The 12550-nt window shown below is 44.9% G+C and overlaps 1 protein-coding gene across 6 annotated transcripts in view; it reads left to right on the top strand.

The window, feature by feature from the left end:
• The first annotated feature begins 508 nt into the window (after window positions 1-508).
• Window positions 509-12550, top strand: part of Asb8 (ankyrin repeat and SOCS box containing 8) — a 31417-nt gene continuing 19375 nt past the window's right edge. For 2 of the 6 annotated variants that reach the window (XM_021183200.2, XM_021183204.1), the window contains exons 1-2: window positions 547-663; window positions 1349-1394. The gene's annotated coding sequence lies outside the window, so the exon portion shown is untranslated. Of the gene's footprint in view, window positions 681-1316; window positions 1395-12550 lie in introns of all 6 variants that reach the window. The other 4 variants (XM_021183201.1, XM_021183203.1, XM_021183206.1 and 1 more) reach the window with 4 other exon arrangements.

Raw genomic sequence — 12550 nt, 5'->3', positions numbered from 1 at the left:
AGAGTTATTCTTTGACTTTCACGGGCTCACCATAACACACGTGCACTCATGTGCAAATGTCTGCTATTTGTTTTGTTTTCAAACTACAGGAGAACTAGAAACAGAGGCAAGATGCAGCTGAGCTTACCCAGAATGACATCTAATCACACTGTAGCAAAGGTTCTCAGAGCTTTGCAGGACCAGTCCTGCTGTCGTCCCTCCCATGGGAACCTTACTACAGTAAGAAAGGACTGGCATGTTCTGCAGGCTTTCTGCCATGGGCCATTCCTCCCCATCTCTTCTGTGGCACCTCACATGAAGAATTCTATCTTGATGGTTCTCTTCCAGAGTGCTCCCTGCCTTCTACCCATGAAGACCGATCCTGTTCTCAGTGAAATACTTCCCACGTTTGCTGCCAAGATAGGCTTACGTCAGACTGAGCCCTGCTCAGTAGGAGCTGGGTTATGCCATCACACAAGGTCCTTGGCCACTATTGTTGCAGGTACTGTGTGTCAGGGCTTTCAACATCAGAATATCATGTCGCTCAGAGGCTCTGACCATGCAGCACCCAGAGAGCACAAGGGGTCTGGGCCAAGAGGGAGGGGAAGTTCTTGGAGAAGCACTGAAGATCATGGGAAGCAGGTGCAGAGGCCCAGGAGTGTGGCTGATCCAGTCCAATTCCAGGTCAGACATTTGAGAGGGTAGGTGGGAACTTGGGGAGTGGGGTGGGAACTTGGGGGTGGGGCTTGAAAATATAGGGAGGAGACATTGGTTATGTTTGATTAAGAAAAACGGATTTCATAAATTCTGCATGAAAATCAGAGATGGGAGAATACGTAGTCTTTGTATTTTAAGGGTGGTATATACAGGGAAGGTAGCCTTCATTAGCTGGTTGGGTTATAAGCTTGGGTCACTGGGATGCCAGACTCTGTGGATGAGTACCCCAGCCACACTACTAAACTATTCAGAAGATCTTGTCATAGTGCGGCCTTAGTCTCTGGGTGTCACTGTAGCTGTGATGTCCTTTTATCTCACTCTGATTAGCTTGTAGGGAGAAGAGACCTCACACTGTAAAGGTAGCCTCCATGATGTGTGCCCAGTCCTAAGTATCACATTCTTAGGAAAACTGCAATTCTGAGTAGATCTTGCTGTTTTCCTGGTCTTCACCATCTGTCTCTGTCTTATACGGCTGGTACAATAAATCTGATAAAGATGCTTTCAGGCTCGGGTGTAGAAGAATACACTAAACAACTGAAAGTCTAGCTGCTACGTGTTAGTCTAAAATCCCCAAGCAGTAATTCCCAAATATAACTTACGAAGCTGTGTTCCTTTCTCAGTATAAGACTGTACCCATTGGTCTTTTTGTCAGCTTGACACAAATTACGGACACCTGGAAAGACAGAACCTCAGTTAAGGTATGGTTGCCCCCAGACTGGAATATGGACATGTCTCCTAGACATTTTCTTGGTTGCTAATTGATGCTTAGCCCAATGTTAGTTAGGGTTTTACTGCTGTGAACAGTCACCATGACCAAGGCAACTCTTACACAGGACAACAGTTAAATGGGGTTGGCTTACAGGTTCAGAGGTTCAGTCCATTATCATCAAGGCAGGAACATGGCAGCATCCAGGCAGGCATGGATCAGGAGGAGTTGAGAGTTCTACATCTTCATCTGAAGACTGCTTGGAGAATACTGACTTCCAGGCAGCTAGGGTGGGGGTCTTAAGCCCACACCCACAGTGACACACCCACTCCAACAAGGCCATACCTCCTAATAGTGCCACTCCCTGGGCCAAGTACATACAGACCATCACACTGATGGTGGGTGGTGTTACCCTTGGCAGGTGATTCTGGGTTGTAAAAGAAAGGGACCCATGCCGGGCGGTGGTGGCGCACGCCTTTAATCCTAGCACTTGGGAGGCAGAGGCAGGCGGATTTCTGAGTTCGAGGCCAACCTGGTCTCCAGAGTGGGTTCCAGGACAGCCAGGGCTACACAGAGAAACCCTGTCTCGGAAAACCAAAATAAGAAAAGAAAAAGAAAGGGAACTGAATCCGAACATGGAAGACAGCCAGCAAGCAGCCCTCCTTCACAGCCCCACTTCAGTCCCCAAGTCCCTGTCCTGAGCTCCCTGCAATGATGGAGTGTGACCTATAAGCCAAATAACCCCACCCCCACTCCGCCCCAGGTTGGCTTTGGTCAATATTTTAGCACAGCAATGAAGAAAGCAACTAGGAGAGAAATTATTGCCAGGTGTGGGGTACTGTGGGACAAGTGAGCCCTGCGACCAAGGGAGCACTGTGATGGTCCTGACCGAGCTTTTCGGAGAGGACGGAAGAAGCATTTGCGACCAAGGGAGCACTGTGATGGTCCTGACCGAGCTTTTCGGAGAGGACGGAAGAAGCACTTGAAACTTTGGGCTGCAAAATTTATTGAGTGCTTAAAGTTTGGTGAGCTGTTCTGTGGGAAATTGGAAGTTGCTGCTAAGAGACTGCAGTTGGCAGAGGCATGGCTTGTGAAGAAGTTCCAGGGGGGAAGCAGAGACTGTCCGGGATGCTTGTGCGATGTTTGGGGTTAGTTATTGATCTGTGCAAGTGAACCCTTTGCTTTACTAGGATAATCCTTGCTGGTTGGCTGCGGCTGAAGACTCAACTATGGTTAATAAAAAATTAGTATCATTGAGGAGGAAGAATTTTCTGGGGTGGGTGTGTTCTTTCCTCCGGGTAATCACACAGAAGAATAATAATCTGTTTCTTTGGGGGCAACTGTTGTTAACAAATTACTTCTCACAGTTTCAGCCTGATTGGAAAGGAATTATACTCGTACCTGTGTGACATGGTGTGTGCACCAAAACCTTCCCTTCTCAATTGTCAGATTCTAAGGACATCTTTGTGTTCCTGAGCATTTAAAACACACACACACACACACACACAGGTCTCATTATGTACCTCAGGATGGTCTTGAACTCTTGATCTTCTTGCCTCAGTCTCCTGGGTTGCAAATGTGCACTATACTAGGCCTAATAGTGAAATGTCCTAGTTAATTAGTTAGTTAGTTAGTTAGCTAGTTAGTTAGTTAGTTAGTTATGTGGGTTTTTTTGTTTGTGTGATAAAAACAGGCCTTTATGTCCCTTGCTCACATCTCTCCCTGACTGTTCTAAAATAAAACCAAACAAGAGCTCTCCACGATGACCCAATAGATGACAGAGGATATAAAAAGCTGCGTCTCCCCAGGACTGCAGCACTGGATCTAATTAAGCACCAAACATGGGTTAGAAAAACAACTTTCCGGGGACTGAGGTTAGTTCTGAAATAGCCCAAGGTGGCCAATCTCAATAAAGCCTCTTGCGCTCCACAGACGTGGCCAGGTCTCTGAGAAGCAGAGGCAAACTTTAAATGAAATTTGCTGCTGACTGTCTGGATCAAGTGAATTAAACTGGGACCAGATTCTCCTCAGAGGGTCATCCCAAGGGCTCATCCAGCCTATCCACCATGATTGCAAGCCCACCTGCAGGTGCTTGGATCGTTAAAATCAACACCACCACCACCCCCCCCCCCCGCCCTTTAACCAGAGGCAGAGCAGGCAATTAGCCATGACACTTCTTGGTGCGGTAGGGCAAAAAAAGTGTTCACAGTTTCACATAATCAACATTAGAATTTCTAAGGCTTGCGTTTCAATAAGATCTGTGGGACATCATGCCTCCCCCTTCCATATGTGTGGTGGTGTTAGTGTTCAGGGGACATTCTCTTTCATAGAAAAAGGTTGTGGAGAAATGTTCCAAGAAATGGAGATGGAAGGTAGAGATAACGAAACCTACAGCTATATAAATCTGAGACCCCAGATAAGGAAGACAGGAAATAACAGAGAAAACCTTCTTCATGAATTTTGAACTCTGAAGCAAGCTAGCTTTAGTCTCTCTTCCTCTGCAGAGATTCCAGCCATCAGGCAGGGTTTGTTTGTTAATTTCTTTGTTTGCTCTGAGGCAGACTTTCTCTAAATAGGACTGGCTGTCCTGAAACTCACTCTGCAGACCAGGCTGGCCTCAAACTCTCAGAGATCTGCCTGCCTCTGCCTCCCGAGTGCTGCGTTCCATCACACCTAGATTGTACTCGAGATTTTAAAGTTGACTTAGGGTTGGAAGGAAGGAGTAAAAATCCTCCCTCAAGGGGGCCCTGAAAGCCAAGAAACGGATTTGTGTCTGAGTTCTGCTAGGAAAGAAACCATCAAACACAAGCTTACCTCTGAGCTCAGCTCTGTGATATGAGCACAACCTGGCTACCTGCCGGGTAAGCATAAACCCAGACCCGAAGCTATTGTATGTTCTAGGCACAGGGAGTGAGTCGCAGACTCAACTGCTCCTCCACACTTCTCTCCCTCCAAGGTCCACAAACAGTGCCTCATTTCTTGCCTGGCTCTGTTCCTTTCTCACCACCACCGCTTCCCCCCACCCCTCCTCGCCACACAGCTCCCCCCACACACACACACACATTCCTCTCCTTTCACTAATAACAAAAGTCATACAAAAAAAAAAAAACATACACTGGGCCTCTTAACCAGTTCTGAAGACCTCCCTCGGCCTTGACCCTTTGCTGCTTTCTGCCTTGACTCTTTTCCATTCAGCAGGAAGGGAATCGTGGTCGTTTTTAAATCTGGCTTTCATCACCAGTGTCACCAGGGCCCGTGGTTTGTGTGCCTCGTTGTCCTGCTGTGTTCTATTACACAAGTTCACCGTATTGTGTTTTTTTAAATTTTTTTTTTTTGTATTTCTGAGATTGTAATCACATCCTTTCCCCCTTCCCTTTCCTCCTTCCAAAGCCTCCCATACCATACGTCTCCTTTACTCTCTTTCAAGTTCCCAGCCCTCCCTTTTTTTTTCAAATAGGTGTGTGTGTGTGTGTGTGTGTGTGTGTGTGTGTGTGTGTGTGTGTGTAAGCACGACCAGCTCAGTCTGTATACTGTTACTCATCTGTATATTTTCAGTGCTGACCATTTGGGATCAGATAACCAGACAACATGCTCTTGGTGGGGCTTCAGGGTGGGGCCGGATGGGGGCAGGGCAGGGGCGGTGAGAGAAAGGACTTCTCCCACTCTCCCACCTTGTATTTTATCCACACTCTCCTGTTAGGGAGTGCTCCTGCTGATCGGGTCTGGCTGTCACTGACAGTCCCGCTGTGAGTTATCCTGGTGTGTGTCTCCTGGTGTTTATAACACAGATTTATTCCTCTAAACTTTATGCATGGCTGGATTTGCTGAATCACAGTCTTCAGCTCTCCAGTAGTAAACGTTCTGACGATGAACCAATAGAGTGAAAGTTCTCGCAGCCCGCCCTCTTAGTTAGGGTTCCTTCGTTGACTCACTATGACCAAAGCAACTCAGGGAGGAAAGCGCTGACCCAGCTGACACCCCCATATCCCTTTTACTCATCAAAGGATGCGAATGACAGGATCTCAAACAGGGCAGGGACTTAGAGGCAAGAGCTGATGCAGAGGCCGGGGAGGGGTACTGCTTACTGGCTTGTTCCTCATAGTTTTCTCAGCCTCGATTTTTACAGAATTCAGGACCACTAACTAGCCAAGGGATGGTACCATCCATCCATAATGGACTGGGCCCTCCTCCTTACCCTCTACCTCCCCATGAATCACTAATTAAGAAAATGCCCTACAGGCTTGCCTACAGCTGGGTTTTGTTTTAAGTTTTATTTATTTTATGTATGTTGAGTACACTGTCACTGTCTTCAGACACACCGGAAGAGGGCATCAGATTCCATTACAGATGGCTGTGAGCCACCATGTAAATTGAACTCAAGACCTCTGGAAGAGCAGCCAGTGCTCTTAACCCCTGAGCCATCTCTCCAGCTACAGCTGGGTCTTATGGAGGCATTTTTCTTAATTGAGGTTCCTTCTTCTCTGATGACATGAAACTAGCCAGTTACCTGCACATTCTCCAACACTCTGTCTCGTCAGACTTAGTTATTGACTTGCTTTCTATGGAATTCCAGTTTCTCAGAACAAGACTTGTAACATAGCCATACATATTAAATATTGAGTAGTTATTAAATGTTTCTTAATTTACAAGCATAAGAATTTTATGTTTGTCTTTCTGTTACTGACGAAGAGCTTAACTCCACTACAACTGAGGGATACTTCTTGTGCAATCTTAGCCTTTTAAAACTTGTTAACACCTGAGTAAAAGCAAGCTGTTTATAACTATTCCACAGGTAACCAAAACAACTGTGTTCTGTAGATATACCTATTCAGTCTAGTTTTTAACAAATGTGTACATTATTTGTAAAACATCCTATGTCTGAGCCGCTTTCTTTACTTATATGGCAAGTATCTTACTCTACTAATTTTGTGTGCTTAGCCTTGTATGTTCTGGAGTGGTGCACATACAATTAGTTGATTTAGTTATTTTTTTATTTAGTTAGTTTTATGTGTATGAATGTTGTTCCTTCATGTACGTGTACCATGTGTGTCCCTGGTGTGCTCAGGGGTCAGAAGAAGGCATCAGAGCCCTCAGAACTGGAGCCAGTGGGTGTGAGCCACCGTGAGTGGCGGGAAGCAAGCCTGGGTCCTCGGAAAGAACATCACCAGTTCCAGAGTTGTTCTGGATCTCATGGCCTCTTCTGACCTCTGTGACTTGAGCACTGGCCACACACACGCGGTACACACACAGACGTGCAGACAAAACCCCTAAATACAAAAGATAAAATATAAAGCTAGTTTGTAAAACTAGATTTACAGATTAAAAAAAAAAGGCAATCTTGACAATAGTCATTGTGCTGGCATTTATTAGCCTGATATTAACAAAGCCTCTTCAGTACATATTAATACGGATTGCTCTTGTGCTGCATCTTCCTTCTTCCATTTGTCATGTTTATGTTTAAAGAGGGTTTTGTGATTCAGGCCAGGCCCTTTTTTTTGCCTTTTTAATATATATTATATATTTATGATTTATTTATTTTATGTATATGAACACACTGTAGCTCTCGTTCTCATCCCCACCGTGCAAGAACCCCGAGTCAGTATGCTTTCAATGGCTCCTATAACTTTTGCACCTTTGTTATCATACACATTTCATTTATGTGCCATAAAACTCCAACTAAGTCTCAATATATGGATAGCCCTGGTTGTCCTAGAACTCACTCTATAGACCAGGCTAGCCTCAGACTCACAGAGATCCACCTGCTTCTGTCTCTCAAGTGCTGGGATTACAGGCATGTACCACCACACTCAGCTAGTTTCTCTTTTAAAAAGTTAATATCTTTTCAAGAGACTAAAAAGTAAAAATATTTTTATATTTCATCAAAATGTATCACCTTTCTCCCTTTATATTGATTCAAATTTCTACACACTGTAAATTTTCTCCTGCCTAAAGAACTCCAACAGGTCTTCTTTTGTCTCTCAAGTATGTCACTTTCATTGAAAGGTTATCATTTGAGAGGAGTAGTGGTGGCACACAACTTTAATCCCAGTTCTTTAGAGACCAAGGCAGGGGGGTCTCTGAGTTGGAAGCCAGCCTGGTCTACGGAGCAACTTCCAGAACAGCCAGGGTTACACAGAGAAACCCTGTCTCAAAAGAACAAAACCAACCAACCAACCAAATAAATAAATAAATAAACAAAAATAAAAAAAGAAGAAATGTTGTTTGCTAGGAGAAACCAAGAAACTTCTGGCCTGGCCTTTTCCTTTGCATTGCATGGATTTTGTTGGTCAAGGTTCATTAAGTAGTTGTGCATCATGCACAAAGAAGAAAAAGAAGAAATTAGATAACCTGCAGGCAGAGATCAAACTTGACCTAAAGAAGTCAATGACCCCATCAGCAGGACGTAGTCTAATGATAAAGTCATCCCTTTTCCTCTGGTATCTAGTGTTAGAGGGTTGAAAGGTTAGAGGAAAGAAAAACTCACAAAGTAGCCATCACTGGCTACATAAATGCGGTATCTACAGCTACAGTTTTGTCCACACCAAAAGAAACTACACATCAGTCAACCTAATATAATTTCACTTTTTGCTTTGAATGAATTAAGTGTGTATTCATATTTTAAAGTCAAATTGCATGGCTGGGCAGTGGTGGCGCACGCCTTTAATCCCAGCACTTAGAAGGCAGAGGCAGGGGGATCTCTTAGTTTGAGATCAGCCTGATTTGCAGAGTGAGCTCCAGGATAGGCAAAGCTACACCTCCCTGCGCCCCCCCCCCCAAAAAAAAAGGAAAGGAAAAAGGAAAAGAAAAAACTGTCTCAAAAAAAAAATCAAATTGCATGAATTTTTAGACTATTTTAAAGGTCTAAATACTTGACTTTTGAAATTGTATCTTAGGCTACTTTTTCAATTATATTTGTGTCTCTTTGTTTCCAGGAGTTGCTCTGGCATTAAAGAAATTAGCCTTCCCCTGTGGTGTCTGGTGCAAATACTATGTCCATTGGAGCATTTTCCATTTGGCCTTTCTAAAAGTCCTCTGGTCATGCAAATTTTAAATTTTTGTCATAGCAGCCTTCTGCTGATTTTGGATGTAGAGTCATGGAGATGATTTGCCCAACACCCCGTGGATCATTTAGGGAGATCGACCCACATTTTCGTCTAGGACCTGGAGGGTTTTCATTCTTGCTTATACTGTTTAACTGACCTAGACAGGGTTTATCTTAGTATATGTTGTAACTATGGATTCTACTTTGCTTCTCCCACCCCAAATAGTTATTGGGGAGGACAAAGGTCCCTATGCGCAAAGATAGCACTAGGGGGACCGTGGGAATATTAAATACACCGAGTTGTCTTTTCAAGAAAAAAAAAAAAAAAGATGTGTAACCCATTTTCCTACCCAGAAGGTTGGGAATGGAGGTGGTTAATAGAGATGACCTGTGCTATCTGTAGGGCTCCCATTTGCAGGACGAGTGATGGCTAGTAGTCTAGATGACCTTTGCATTATCTGTGTGACCAGGGGCTTCCCCAAGCTCCCACAACCAGGACCAGAGGTGGTGAATAGCCCAGATGATCTCTATGCTATCTGTATGACAGAGAGCACACCAGATCCTTCCCTGGGCCTTTAAAATGACACATGCAACCTACCTATCTCCAGAACCCATCTTTATGGAGGAAGTGACATGTCCTCTGAAAAGAGCTTCTATGTAACCATTCCTCCTTGTGCATAGGGGATTTCACACCAGGAAACTCTTTTCTAGATTATACTGTACTTAAATGTGCTTACAATAAACTTCCAGGTATCAGACTCTAGAAGTTTGAACCAGCACTGGTTATCCAAGTCATGTTGAACCTGACTTCATTCTTGCCCCATGGGGATCATGGATCGTTCTTCTACCAGCCCTGGTGCGTGTGCACTCACACACATGCTTGCACACACACACACACACACACACACACACACACACACACACACACACACAAATGGTACTCAGACATCCCAAAATAATTTATTTTAAAAGCTTTCTGGTTTATATCTTTGTTACATAGTAAATGTGTACATACTTCAAACTGATATCTAAACTTTTTTTTTTACTCCGACACTGTATGTTTTCATATGAAGCAACTGTATACCCATCTAATTATGAAGGCTTAGCATATTTTAAAGATTGAGTAATACAGGCCCCTCCTCATTGCTTTTCAATCTGGTGCTTTCCTGGATATTCTTGGGGTTTGATTTGGTTTGGTTCTGGTTAATTGTTTGGTTTGGGGTGGGGTTTTTCTTTTTTCTTTTGCTTTCTCTGCAGTTTTTGTTTGTTTGTTTCTTAGACAGGGTTTCTCTGTATAGCCCTGGCTGTCCTGGAACTCACTCTGTAGACCAGGCTGGCCTCGAACTCAGAAATCCGCCTGCCTCTGCCTCCCGAGTGCTGGGATTAAAGGCCTGAGCCACCATGCCCTCCCGGCTCTCTGCAGTTTTTTGCACCTTGTATTGTCTTGTATTTTAGTGACAATGTAACATTTATATTTAATTGGAAAAGTTGAAGCTTTCCTTTGCTTTGAGATGGGGTTGGGTTCAAAAGTTCCATTGTGAATCACTTTGCTTACTTTTAGGAAGATTTTTAAAAATACGTATATTGTTGTAAGGGTTCATCACGTGTGGGAAATGATTTACCGCAGACACAAGCAGTATGGAAAAGCAAAGAGTGTTTTACTCTGCAGAAGTCCAGCATGCAGGGGTCTCCCATTCCAAGATGGAGACAGCCAAGTGAGCTCACAGACCCAATTCAAAGCACGTTAGGGGAATTCCGGGGTAGGTGACCTTTCTTTATCTTGCTCCATCTCTAGGGACATTCCAGAACCATGACGGCAGCATGGCGGCAGGAAACAGTTGCTGACCCACTGCCCTTGCTTCAGGCCAGAGGGTGGGGACACTCCTGGTGGCAGGGCAGTTTCTGATTAGTTGCCTAAAGCCTGGGTTTTTTTTCTAGTAACTGACTTGACTGGACTTGCCCAGTTCTTAGGCCTAGTCTCCTGAACTGCCATTTGAAGCCTGTCATGGAGTCAGCCCAGCATTTCTCACTGTACAGTGTTTTAATGGCTTCATTAAAACGAGAGAACCCAGCAAAATATGGTGGCATATGCCTTTAGTGCCAGCATTTGGGAAGCAGAGGCAGGCAGGTCTCTGACTTTGAAGCCAGCCTGGTCCATAGAGTGAGTTCCAGGAGAGCCAGGGCTACTTTGTTTCAAACACACACACACACACACACACACACACACACACACGATGACAGAAATCTATTTAGCTCTAAAATTATTTTGATTTGTTTTTCTGGGGGAGAAGAAAAACCTCCCACTTTTCTTAATGGGTTCTTGTAATTTTTCAAAACTTCGCTTACTTATTATCCCTCCTGAAAAGTCTTCACTGAGCTCCGGGGTGGTGCCAAGACTGTCCCCAGCTGTCTGTTTCATTACATAACACATCAATGGCACGACAGCCTCCAGTAGGCTGGTGTCTCAAGGATAAGAATCCTAGACTGCCTTCACTTGGTATGCATCAATGTCTAGTGCATTGCCCTCGGCGCGCAGTAGGAGCTTCAGTGAGAGGTGGATGAGCCCACCATGAAACAGACTTGTTTCAACCCACCAGGATCATCTCAACTCGTCTTCTTCTTACCCTAGCTTTGTAAGTGGCTCCTTAGTTTAGGCACGAGCACACAAGGGCCTGGGAAGAGAAGGGGGCATGTTGCTTATGGTCACTACCAACCCCTACTAATTGTGACATTAAAATATAGCAAATTCTCCCACATCTCCGTGGCAGCCGCCTCCAGCTCCATCATGGTTGCCTAGATTACTTGGGCTACTGTTGTCACATCTTTGATCCTTGCTCTGCTGCACATGTAAACGATTCTTCTTCAGGAAGCCAGGGTGACCCTTTAAAAATGCTGGTGTGGGGGCTGGAGAGATGGCTCAGCGGTTAAGAGCACTGACTGCTCTTCCAGAGGTCCTGAGTTCAATTCCCAGCAACCACACAGTGGCTCACAACTATCTATAACGGGATCAGATGCCCTCTTCTGGTGTGTCTGAAGACAGCTACAGTGTACTCATATACATAAAGTACATAAATCTCTTTAAAATGCTGCTGTGGTGACTCACTTACCTAAAACCCAGCAGTGGACTCCCATTCTTTGGAGACACAGGTCAGAAACTCTAACCTGTCCGCCAAGTCTCCCCCTGGACTGGAGTCTCCCTATTGTTCTTGGTATCCATTTTGGTCATCTGCTGTCCCTTCTGGCCTCTCTGCTTCAGCTTTACCTCTTGAACCTTCTCCTCGCCTTGAATCTGATTTTCCCACCCATCTTCCAGATCTGTACTCAGGGAACTGTCTCTTGACTGTAGAGGAGGTTTAATCCAGCAACATGGCTACTCTCGAAAGGGATCATATTCAAAGACCTATGTGATCCTGCTGGAATCCGCACCTTTAATCCCTCTGTCTGGGTCCAGACACACCTGTAGTACTCATCTTTAATCCCCACCCCACCCCCACCCCACCCCCATGAAGAAGGATTAGTTTGTAAAAGGAAGCAGCCCAGTTTGAAAGTGATATCTAATTGAGTGGCAGATAAAGGGACGAATCAGAGAAAGATTTGACAGACGGAGTCAGAGACAGGTATCACCCAGCTCTCCTGGGAACGGACAGGAAAGGGAGGCCACTCAGGAGCAGCCCAGAGTGAGTCAGGAGGGGAGGGTGGTCCAGTGAGTGCCCCTCAGTTCAGTTCAGGCATTGCAGTGGAGTTCCGATCAGGCATTGCAGTAGAGTTCCGATCAGGCATTGCAGTGGAGTTCCGATCAGGCATTGCAGTGGAGTTCCAATCAGGCATTGCAGTGGAGTTCAGTGCAGTGGAGTTCAGTTCCATTCAGTTGTGACTCTGCAGGTATTCAAATGGTTTTGTAGTACTTATTTCTTACATGGAACTGTAATTTCCCTGCAGTTAAGGGTATGTTCATCTTGTTCTTGGCAATATCATCAGTAATAGCATTTAATAAGTACATGTTGGAAGGACAGAAGGATAAATGAATGAATAAAATCAAGGAGTCGCCGGGCGTGGTGGCGCACGCCTTTAATCCCAGCACTCGGGAGGCAGAGGCAGGCGGATTT

The sequence above is a fragment of the Mus caroli genome, chromosome 15 (genome assembly GCF_900094665.2).
Source record: "Mus caroli chromosome 15, CAROLI_EIJ_v1.1, whole genome shotgun sequence".
Lineage (NCBI taxonomy): Eukaryota > Metazoa > Chordata > Mammalia > Rodentia > Muridae > Mus > Mus caroli.
This window is presented reverse-complemented; position numbering and strand designations above follow the sequence as displayed.